Source organism: Pinus tabuliformis, chromosome 2_2 (assembly GCF_031772625.1).
Source record: "Pinus tabuliformis cultivar Carrire ecotype Pingquan chromosome 2_2, CPIR1, whole genome shotgun sequence".
NCBI classification, from domain to species: Eukaryota; Viridiplantae; Streptophyta; class Pinopsida; order Pinales; family Pinaceae; genus Pinus; species Pinus tabuliformis.
The window spans coordinates 464,615,606-464,627,496 of record NC_142300.1 but is presented as its reverse complement, the minus strand read 5'-3'; the positions used below and the strand labels follow the sequence as shown (position 1 = coordinate 464,627,496).

The 11,891-nt window shown below is 32.2% G+C and overlaps 2 pseudogenes; both read right to left on the bottom strand.

The window, feature by feature from the left end:
* Window positions 1-3,242: 3,242 nt before the first annotated feature.
* Window positions 3,243-7,654, bottom strand: LOC149193317 (chaperone protein dnaJ 8, chloroplastic-like; annotated as a pseudogene).
* A 1,485-nt stretch (window positions 7,655-9,139) lies between these two features.
* LOC149193316 (chaperone protein dnaJ 8, chloroplastic-like) lies at window positions 9,140-10,009 on the bottom strand (annotated as a pseudogene).
* Window positions 10,010-11,891: the final 1,882 nt, after the last annotated feature.

The following is an 11,891-nucleotide window of genomic DNA, read 5'->3' as shown; positions in this document are numbered from 1 at the left end:
ATAACAACTAGTTTTGATTAAAGAATTATGATTACTTAATACTTTTTATTTTATTTTTAATTAAAATGAAGTAATAGATGGCTTTTTCTTATGACTAATTTCCACTTATTACTTCATTTTAATTAAAAAGATAATTTGTTTTATTAATTAATGATTATTCTTTAGTGAAAGCTAGTTATTATATTTTAAAGGTTAGAAAACATCTCTCTTCATCTATTTAATCTAATGTCATGATTTGGTTCTTCATCTTGTCTTAAAGATGAACCACACTATCTATTTAATCTAATGTCATGATCTGGTTCTTCATTTTGTCATGAAGATGAACCACATTGACACACTGTTATGTGTTTTTTATCAAAAGATCTCTCAACATTCATAATATGGATCACAAAAGCCTGAATTAATTCAAGAAATAATTAATTAATATTATTTTTTGAATTTTTCTATCAAATTTTAAAATTATTATAATTGACATGTAATATTTAACATTTTAACTAAGTCAAATTAAATATAATAAAAAAAGAAAAAAGAAAAAAATGATAAATGGAATCTATTGTAATGTAAACATTTTAACTCAGTGAAAATAAAGTAAAATAAATGACAAAATTCAAATAATTCAATAAAACTACAATAATAATATAAATTAAATTGGCTCATGGTATTGAGATCCCATGGAATTCAGGTGGAATATACTTTATTTAAAAGAGAAATTGAACAACCTAGACTCATCTTAACTCTGGATCTACCAAGCCCAAGCGGCAAGAGGGATCAAATCCCTTCTCCTAATATTAAACAAGTTAAGATTTGAAATAATAATTATATAAAACGATTTTCCAATATATTTATAATCTTAGGATTAAGAAAATTAATTATTAAATCTTAACAATATTGATAATTGTCATATAATCAGCCTAACTCCATCTTAACTTGTGATCTACCAACGTCAAAAAGGATCAAATCTCTTTTGACTTTAAAGAAGTTTGCATATCAAGAAATTTGATCCCTCTTGAAGTTGGTAAATCACAAATCAAAATAAACTTAGACTGGGTTTTAAAAATTATTTTAAATCTTAACTTATTTAATATTAAAAGCAAGTACAATATAATTTGTAATTATAGTGATAGTGAACAAAATTAACAACGTATTATGCTAATCCTATCTTTCACAAAATAAAAATAAAAAATTCTACAAGACCTACATAATATATCTATTTTATTTTAAAAAATAATATTAAAAAAGTAGCAACTTAAATTACATAATCATTACGTCATAGCAACACTCATTTCAACAAAGTAATATAAAACATATGCATTGCATCATAGATAAAATCAATGTGCTGTAAAGATGATTTGATTACGTAGATCAGAGATAACACCAAAAACGCATACCCTAAATCTAAATCGTTATTGTACTTCAAATACTCCAGGATCCGAGCATCATTATAATATATTATTTTTTAATTTTACTAATATCAAAGATTTAAAATACTAGACTGGAAATTTAATTACAAAGATAATCGACAACAATTCTTAATATCTTTTATTAACGTAGTGTCGTTTTATAAAATTAGTGGTTAAATTTGATAGGTATTTATGTTTATTTTATTTATTTAATTATTATTTAGTGATATCTTTAAAATCTACATATTATTATTAATGATATTCAATTAATTTTTTTAATTATTTATTTGATATGTATATTTAAAATTTATTCTATATATAGTTTTTAAGTAGAAATTTTTAGAAAATTTTCTGGTTTATTTTGCGATCTAATTTGTTTAGAATTTGGTAGGGATTCATTAAAATCATAAGTTTGCTAAGTGAACTCTTCAAAATCAAAGTGTCTCCAGAATTTTTTAGGGTACTAAATCCATATATGTAGTTAAAAAAATAGTTTAAACAACACAAGTCTAGGTTTAGCCACAATTTATTTTGCAAGATTCCAACCAGAAATTTGAAGAAAACTCCAAAAAATTTCATTTAAAGACTAAGGACAGGGTTACAACTTTATTAGCATTTATCAAATACCTTGGCAAACTCCCATGCTCTTTTTCTTTCCCTTAGGCTGGTCCTCTTCAACTTTGATATTAAGTAAACATGGAAACTCAAATTTGAGGATTTCAACTATGTTAGAATTTGCTATACACCAATCTTATACAACCAAAAAAATTTAGTCTTTCTAACTCCGGAAAGAATGGAAAATTATACACTTCACAACATTTATCACTCAAATCGTGTATACAATTCACAACATGCACATAATTAATTACAAATTACAAACGAAAAGGCCAATTCCCCCACCTGAATTCCCGTTTTCAACTTTTATGGCGTTGGATAGTTCAGAACTCTCTTGTGGCAAGATCTGGGCACCAGTGATCCACTCAATGGCCTCACAATTAAACTTCTGAGCATAATTTCTTACGGTTTAACCCAACCTTGTCCTAATAACAATTTCTGCAACCTATAATTCAAAGCTACAAAGCTATTGAGGTTGTTTCTTTTTCAACTTAAGAAATCAAGCTTGAAGTAACTCAGACACATCTAGTTTTGCCTATGATTGGACCATAAAATCTGTGAAGTTCAACCCTCCCCACATCCTCTAAACTAATTGAGATTACTTATATTCTGGTTAACAAAGAAAACTAAAAAAATCAACATTAATGTTGACATCTGTAAAGGAAAAATTTGTCAATATTTAATATCTTATTTCAATAAGTGTATGCTCATTATGATATACCATAGAAAATTACATTTGTGGAATGAAACAATAACATTCAAATCACTCACAAAAATGTCTCTGGATCAAATAAATGGTTTCCATTCATTGAATGGCATCGCAATTAAAACAAGAATATTCATCTCTTCGTTTAAGAGCAGATCCTCTGGCATGATGGAGAGAGATCCAAAGGTATCTGCAAGTAGATGAGAGATTAAAATAAATAGAGCATATGTACAAGATCAGAACTCCTGAGCAGAGCAAATTAGTCGTCAAGATTGAGAAATCTCAAAAAGATGTTGCTCATCTAAGTCAAGAAGGCCCTTGTGAAGCAGAAGCTGAGGCAATAGAAATGAAAGCTGCTATACAAATACATGAGTAAGTTCAATTTACAGAGAGGAATGAGAAGAATTACGGGTAAGAGTCTCAGAAGTAGGCCATAACTCGTTAACTTGGGGATGGTCATGGAGAGGCCTAATTATTTACAGGGCGAGGTGACATGAATACAAATGAGGATAAAGGTATAATCATGCATAGATCTTAATATGGGAAGAATAATCAAGGGTTCCAGCTCCTTCCCATCCCATCCATTCTTCCCACTCGTCGCAACGATTGTTATTAATTCCCATCATGCCATCATATAATAATCCTCGGAACCATTTTGCTGCATTACTTGTGCCAAATTGGACATTACAGTCTGCACATTTCTCACAAAAATAACATAATCAATAACATGAACACATCTGAGATAAAAAGGGGTTATATACTCTAACATGCAGCAATGTCGTTAAAACCGAAAAAATAAATAAACAAAAGCTTTCCAGAGACAGAGCAAGTTACTTGATGAGCCTGATTGATCCTTTGAAATTGAAGTCTTTATCACCTAGGAATTGTCTGGAAACAATTATTTAGTTCTTAATTTGCAACATTGTTCTTTTAATAGAGTCTTCTCTTTAATTTTTTTTTTTTAAGGAAGTAGATGCATTGACATTTCAGTGACTTAAATTATTTTTAAGTATAATTGAAATTCCACCTCTTGTATAAATTACTTATGATATATGTTTATGTTTCTGTTTGGCATAAAGTAAATGATGTAACCTTGCTTTGCTTTTAATAAGGACGGGTAGGTTTAATTAACTTACAATTAGAAGTAGAAATTCATAAGCCTCATGTTCTAGATGAACCCTTGAGGATTAGCCTTTGTAAGAGAAAGTAGCATGAGAGATATGGCTATGAAGCAACTGAATTCAGTTATCTAGCATGATCTACATCAAACTATTCTCATCTTTTACTTTATTACAATATCTTTGTATATTTACTATAAAATATTTATAAATACTTTGTACAGATTTTTATATTCTTCTGTTTCCCATGTACCAATTTTCTTCAACTCTGATTGGCATGCCATGAAAAGGAGCCAACAACTTTTAACTTCCTCAAATTTTTATATTATTTCAAATAAAGGACAGGGTTACAACTTTATTAGCATTTATCAAATACTTTGGCAAACTCCCATGCTCTTTTTGTTCCTCTTAGGCTGGTCCTCTTCAACTTTGATATTAAGTAAACAAAGAAACTCAAATTTGAGGATTTCAACTATGTTAGAATTTGCTATACACCAATATTATACAACCAAAAAAATTTAGTCTTTCTAACTTCGAAAAGAATGGAAAATTATACACTTCACAACATTTTTCACTCAAATTCTTTATACAATTCACAACATGCACATAATTAATTACAAATTACAAACCAAAAGGTTTTAAACCCCAATAAAAAAAGCTAAAATCCTTCTTAAAATTACTAATCAAAAGGTTTTAAACCAATCTAAATGGGGCTAAAATCCGTTTGAAACACCTGAGTGCCTTCCCATTGTTGTCCACTCTTTCCCTACATCTGTGAATCGACCAATTACCCCACTTGAATTCCCCTTTTCAACTTTTTTGGCACTGGACAGTTCAAAACTCTCTTGTGGCAAGATCTAGGCATTAGCGATCCACTCAATGGCCTCACAATTAAACTTTGGAGCATAATTTCTTACAGTCTACTCCAACATTGTCCTAATGACAATTTTTGCAACCTATAATTCAAAGCTACAAAGCTAGTGAGGTTGTTTTCTTTTTCAACTTAAGAAATCAAGCTTAAAGTAACTCAAACATATCTAGTTTTGCCTGTGATTGGACCATAAAATCTGTGAAGTTCAACCCTCCCCAGATCTTCTAAACTAATTGAGATTACTTATATTTTGGTTAACAAAGAAAACTAAAAAAATCAACATTAATGTTGACATCTGTAAAGGCAAAATTTGTCAATATTTAATATCTTATTTCAATAAGTGTATGCTCATTATGATATACCATAGAAAAGTACATTTGTGGAATGAGACAACAACATTCAGATCACTGACAAAAATGTCTCTGAATCAAATAAATGGTTTCCATTCATTGAATAACATTGGAATTACAACAAGAATATTCAACTCTTAAAAATATTCAGCTCTTCATTTAAGAGCAGATCCATTGGCATGATGGAGAGAGATCCAAAGGTACCTACCATTAGATGAGAGATTAAAATAAATAGAGCATATGTACAAGATCAGAACACCTGAGCAGAGAAAATTAGTCGTTAAGATTGAGAAATCTCAAAAAGATGTTGCTCATCTCAGTCAAGAAGGCCCTTGTGAAGCAGAAGCTGAGGCAATAGAAATGAAATCTGCTATACAAATACAAGAGTAAGTTCAATTTACAGAGAATATTGGGAAGAGTAAGTTCAATTTACAGAGAGGATGAGAAGCATTACAGGTAAGAATCTAAGAAGTAGGCCATAACTCGTCGACTTAGGGATGGTCATGGAGAGGCCTAATTATTTACAAGGCGAGGTGACATGAATACAAATGAGGGTAAAGGTATAATCATGCATAGATGTTAATATGGGAGGAATAATCAATGGTTCCAGCTCCTTCCCATCCCATCCATTCTTCCCACTCATGGCAAGGATCGTTATTAATTCCCATCATGCCATCCATATAGTAATCCTTGGAAACATTTTGCTACTTTGCTTGTGCCAAAATGGACATCAGTCTGCACATTTATAAAAAAAAATAACATAATCAATAACATGAACACATCTGAGATAAAATGAGGTTATATACTCTAACATGCAGCAATGTCATTAAAACCAAAAAAATAAATAAACAAAAGCTGTCCAGAGACGGAGCAAGTTACCTAATGAGCCTGATTGATCTTCTAAAATTGAACTCCACAGTTCTCTCCTTTGCAAACATCCAGATGATACTGTAAATAGATCGTATCAACACATGAGTACACTATGAATTTATCCAAAAATTTATTGTTGAATATGGATCATGGTTTTTCCTAACAATTACTATGAACATATACATAGCCAGAACAAAATATTTATTGGAAATTCTTAGAATCAGTGAGATTTTTGCTTTCAAGCATTCTAATTTTTATAGAACCAGACTTTGAGAGTAGCCACTTCTAATTTTGAGGAACAGAGAAAGCTTGGCGAAGGCAGTTTTAAGCACTGAAAAAAACCACATATGTCAGCGGTCCAAGTGTAAGAACTCTTAAAGATTTACACATCAAATCGAGTTTTGATGCGGGTATATAGAATGGGTCAATGTTTACTCGACCATAAGCCTTTCATCACGTGTAGTGATAAGCAACCTTAGTTTTTTTGCAATCCCCATATTCTGAGATAGAAGCTGTTGGAGTGACAAAACTGTACATGGCATATATTTGTGAGTTGACAGATAGTTTTTTTTGCTCTCTTCCATCACTGTTCTATAAGTTTTTTCTGCATTTGATTCAGAATTTATGAATCCTTTGCCAGAGTAAAAAGCTTTGGAATTCCTCCACATGCCTTGATTATCTCATTCATTTGGCTGGAATGCAATTGCTTCTCCTTATCACCCAGTTTTTTCTTGAAAAGCTCCATTGCCTTTTTATCGACAAGGCTTTCAATAGAATAGAATTTTGTTTGTATTCCTTGCTCTTCGTGCATTCTCGTTGCATTACTATCACGTACAGTGATAAGAAACTTCATTTTATTTTTTACAATCCCCATATTCTGAGGCAGAAGCTCTTGGAGTGCATGTCGGCCTTGTTCAACCTTCTCCACACAGCATTGGCAATGGTGGTCTTTCCCATTCCAATTGCTATTGCATTTTTCTCACTTCTCTAGTCCAAAAGTTCTATAAATTTGTTCAACGGGTCTTCAATTCTAACTGTTTTAACAATATTAAAACATGAAATATATCACACCACTCTCAGGAACAGTAAAACCATATTTCCATATAAACATACAAATAAAAGTTAAACCGTAATTCCATATAAACATACGAATAAATGTTAATTCCTGCTACAACTTATTTGCATTCATAGGATATTCTATGTGTACCAGTTTTTATCAACGTGGCCTATCGGCTCTAAAAAGATAGACACGGATATTCTATGTGTACACTATGAATTTATCAAAAAATTTATTGTTGAATATAAATCATGATTTTTCCTAACAATTAATATAAACATATACATAGCCAAAAAAAAATATTTATTGGAAATTTTTAGAATCAGTGAGATTGTTGCTTTCAAGCATTCTAATTTTTAGAGCCCTTCACATCTACTTTCTATCTGTGAACTGTAGCAGGCTCTTTTGCTTTCAGATATGGAAACTTTATAAAATTCAAGAGGGAAATTCCATATACCTGCAAAGCAAGGCGACCAAAAGCACTCTTGACATATTTCTGAGTAGCCCAAGGGCTCAATCTTAAAGTCTCATACTGCTCTCTCATCCCAGGGAAAGCAACAAAGGCCATCACTGCTACAATCCTCTTGCTTGCCGAATTTTTCTTCGCTCTGTTTCTCAAGAACGAAGTCCCCTGAGCACCCACAAACCTTCCAACAGCGACAACCATGATCAGTAACAAAAATAGGATGATCCACAAAGCTAGCTTGAATCCCTAGTGCAAAATAGGGTTACAACTTTATTAGCATTTATCAAATACTTTGGCAAACTCCCATGCTCTTTTTCTTCCCTTAGGCTGGTCCTCTTCAATTTTGATATTAAGTAAAAAAAGGAAACTCAAATTTGAAGATTTCAACTATGTTAGAATTTGCTATACACCAATATTATACAACCAAAAAAATTTAGTCTTTCTAACTCCAAAAAGAATGGAAAGTTATACACTTCACAACATTTTTCACTTAAATCCTGTATACAATTCACAACATGCACATAATTAATTACAAATTACAAACCAAAAGGTTTTAAACCCCAATCAAAAAAGGATAAAATCCTTCCTAAAATTACAAATCAAATGGTTTTAAACCAACCTAAAAAGGGCTAATATCCATTTAAAACACCTTAGGGCCTTCCCATTGTTGTCCACTCTTTCCCTACATCTGTGAATCAACCAATTCCCCCACTTGAATTCCCCTTTTCAACTTTTCTGGCGTTGGACAGTTCAGAACTCTCTTGTGGCAAGATTTGGGCATCAACGATCCACTCAATGGCCTCACAATTAAACTTCAGAGCATAATTTCTTACGGTCTACCCCAACATTGTCCTAATAACAATTTCTGCAACCTGTAATTCAAAGCTACAAAGCTAGTGAGGTTGTTTTTTTTTCAACTTAAGAAATCGAGCTTGAAGTAACTCAGACATATCTAGTTTTGCCTATGATTGGACCATAAAATCTGTGAAGTTCAACCCTCCCCACATCCTCTAAACTAATTGAGATTACTTATATTCTAGTTAACAAAGAAAACTAAAAAAATCAACATTAATGTTGACATCTGTAAAGGCAAAATTTGTCAATATTTAATATCTTATTTCAATAAGTGTATGCTCATTATGATATACCATAGAAAAGTACATTTGTGGAATGAAACAACAACATTCAGATCACTGACAAAAATATCTCTGAATCAAATAAATGGTTTCCATTCATTGAATAGCATTGCAATTACAACAAGAATATTCAGCTCTTCATTTAAGAGCATATCCTCTGGCATGATGGAGAGAGATCCAAAGGTACCTGCCAGTAGATGAGAGATTAAAATAAATAGAGCATATGTACAAAATTAGAACTCGTGAGCGGAGAAAATTAGTTGTCAAGATTGAGAAATCTCAAAAAGATGTTGCTCATCTGAGTCAAGAAGGCCCTTGTGAAGCAGAATTTGAGGCAATAGAAATGAAATCTGATATACAAATACAAGAGTAAGTTCAATTTACAAAGAAGACTGAGAAGGGTAAGCTCAATTTACAGAGAGGAATGAGAAGCATTACAGGTAAGAGTCTCAGAAGTAGGCCATAACTTGTTAACTTGGGGATGGTCATGGAGAGGCCTAATTATTTACAAGGCGAGGTGACATGAATACAAATGAGGATAAAGGTATAATCATGCATAGATGTTAATATGGGAGGAATAATGAATGGTTCCAGCTCCTTCCCATCCCATCCATTCTTCCCACTCATCGCAAGGATCGTTATTAATTCCCATCATGCCATCCATATAGTAATCCTCCGAACCATTTTGCTACTTTGCTTGTGCCAAACTGGACATTACAGGCTGCACATTTATCACAAACATAACATAATCAATAACATGAACACATCTGAGATAAAAAGGGGTTATATACTCTAACATGCAACAATGTCGTTAAAACTGAAAAAATAAATAAACAAAAGCTGTCGAGAGACAGAGCAAGTTACCTGATGAGCCTGATTGATCTTCTGAAATTGAACTACACAATTATCTCCTTTGCAAACATCCAGATGATATTGTAAACAAATTGTATCAACACATGAATATATTATGAATTTATCCAAAAATTTATTGTTGAATATGGATCATGATTTTTCCTAACAATTACTATGAACATATACATAGCCAGAACAAAATATTTATTGGAAATTCTTAGAATCAGTGAGATTGTTGCTTTCAAGCATTCTAATTTTTAGAGCCTTGCACGTCTACTTTCTATCTGTGAACTGTAGCAGGCTTTTTTGCTTTCAGATATGGAAACTTTATAACATTCAAGAGGGCAATTCCATATACCTGCAAAGCAAGGTGACCAAAAGCACTCTTGATATCTTTCTGAGTAGCCCCAGAGCTCAATCTCCGAGTCTCATACTCCTCTCTCATCCCAGGGAAAACAACAGAGGCCATCACTGCTACATTCCTCCTGCCTGTCGAATTTTTCATCTCTAAGTTTCTTAAGAACGAAGTCCCCTGAGCACCCATAAACCTTCCAGCAGTAGCAGCCATGATCTGTAACAAAAATAGGATGATCCACAAACCTAGCTTGAATCCCTAGTGCAAAACAATCCTATCTAAATGTACATAATGGGTGTACCAAAATCCAATAAAATACTCAGAGCAAAGATTATTGCAAATGTGGGAAAGGTAAGCAAAGTCAATATCTCAAGTTTACCATCATTCGCTAAAAGGAATTCCAAGCGTCCGCGCATAGGCTCATAGCAGGCATTACAGTGGCAGCTTTGGTTGTCTTCTTGTTGGCGTTTGCCGTTGTGTTTCTCAAAAGAACAAAATACAGAGAAAAGATCGAAGAATGGGAGCAGGATTTTTGGCCCCATAGATTCATTTACAAGGAACTCCACATCGCCACCAGTGGATTCAGGGGCGAAAATGTTTTGGGCCAAGGGGAATTGGGAAGGTTTATATGGGAGTTCTCCCTAGCAGTGGCCAAGAAATCGTAGTGAAATGCATTACAAAAGAGTTCAGGGAGGGAATGAAGGGGTTCGTGGGACGCATGTAGCACTGGAGGTTCCGCTGCAGGGATGGAGCTATTCATTGTTTACGAACAGATGCCAAATGGCAGCCTCGATAAACTCGCAAACCGTTTGGGCAACGAATTTGTAACCACTTTGAACCATAGTTACCAAGTTCGTCCGTACTGCTGAAAAGAATACGTTAATACGCCAGTTCGGTTCGATACGGTATTAATTCGGAGAATTTCAATTCGGTTCGCTGTCTCCAACGTTCACTCTGCTTCATCCCTTCACTTAAATGTGTTTCGCTCCCAACATGACTCTGCTTCGTCCCTTGAATGTGTTTCGCCCCCCCAAAAGAATACGTGATGTGCTTGGTTACATTGAACAGTGGCCATATAAGCAAAGTAAGGTATAAGGTAAATAGATCTGGAAGTTTGATATATACCAATCTGGTTGACTAAATATATAAGAATTTTTCAAATTACAGATTTTTAAACCTTGAAATTCAGAAAATGGTGTTGTATGTATGTAGATCTGGAAGTTTGATATACACCAATCTATATAGTTAACTAAATATATAAGAATTTTTCAAATTACAGATTTTAAAACCTTGTTTAAATATATTTTATAAATTCAGAAAATGTTGTTGTATGTAGATATGGAAGTTTGATATATACCAATGGAAGTTTGATATATAGAAATCTATATGGTTAACTAAATATATAAGAATTTTTCAAATTACAGATTTTAAAACCTTGTTTAAATATATTTTATAAATTCAGAAAATGGTGTTGTATGTATGTAAATTGAAAAGTATTGATTTTCTTTTTTTTAATAAAATTTACAGTTACCTCTATAATTTAGGAACTTACTTTTCAATCCTTGAATTGGTGGAAATAGGTTATTGAACTTACTCTTCAATTGTTGAATAGGAAGTAAAATTTTAATTCCAGCTTTGCTTTGTTCATGCATTAGAAGAATACAAATTCAGCAAATTTTAATTCCAGCTTTGCTTTGTTCATGCATTAGAAGAATACAAATTCGGCCTGCGCAACCCAGGTGGAAATAATAATAATAGAGGAAGGGCAAAACAAGTTTAGAACTAGGCAACTTTAGTGGAAAATTGAAATAATATTGAGAAAGGTAAAGCTAATACTAAAATCAATTAGCTTTTATATATTTTGTTATAAGAATTAGCAAGTTCATATTTCTTATTGGAAAAAAAAAACAAAAAAAAAATGATTTTTATAGGAAAAAAATGGTAATTTCTATCTTAGCAAATTGGTAATTCTTATTGGAAAAAGAAAAGACTATAATTTTTATAAAAAAATAAAAAAATAGTAATTTCTATATTAGAAAATTTCATAAAATGACAATTGCAATTAAAAAAAAGGAAATTCCAAGAAATTATAAAA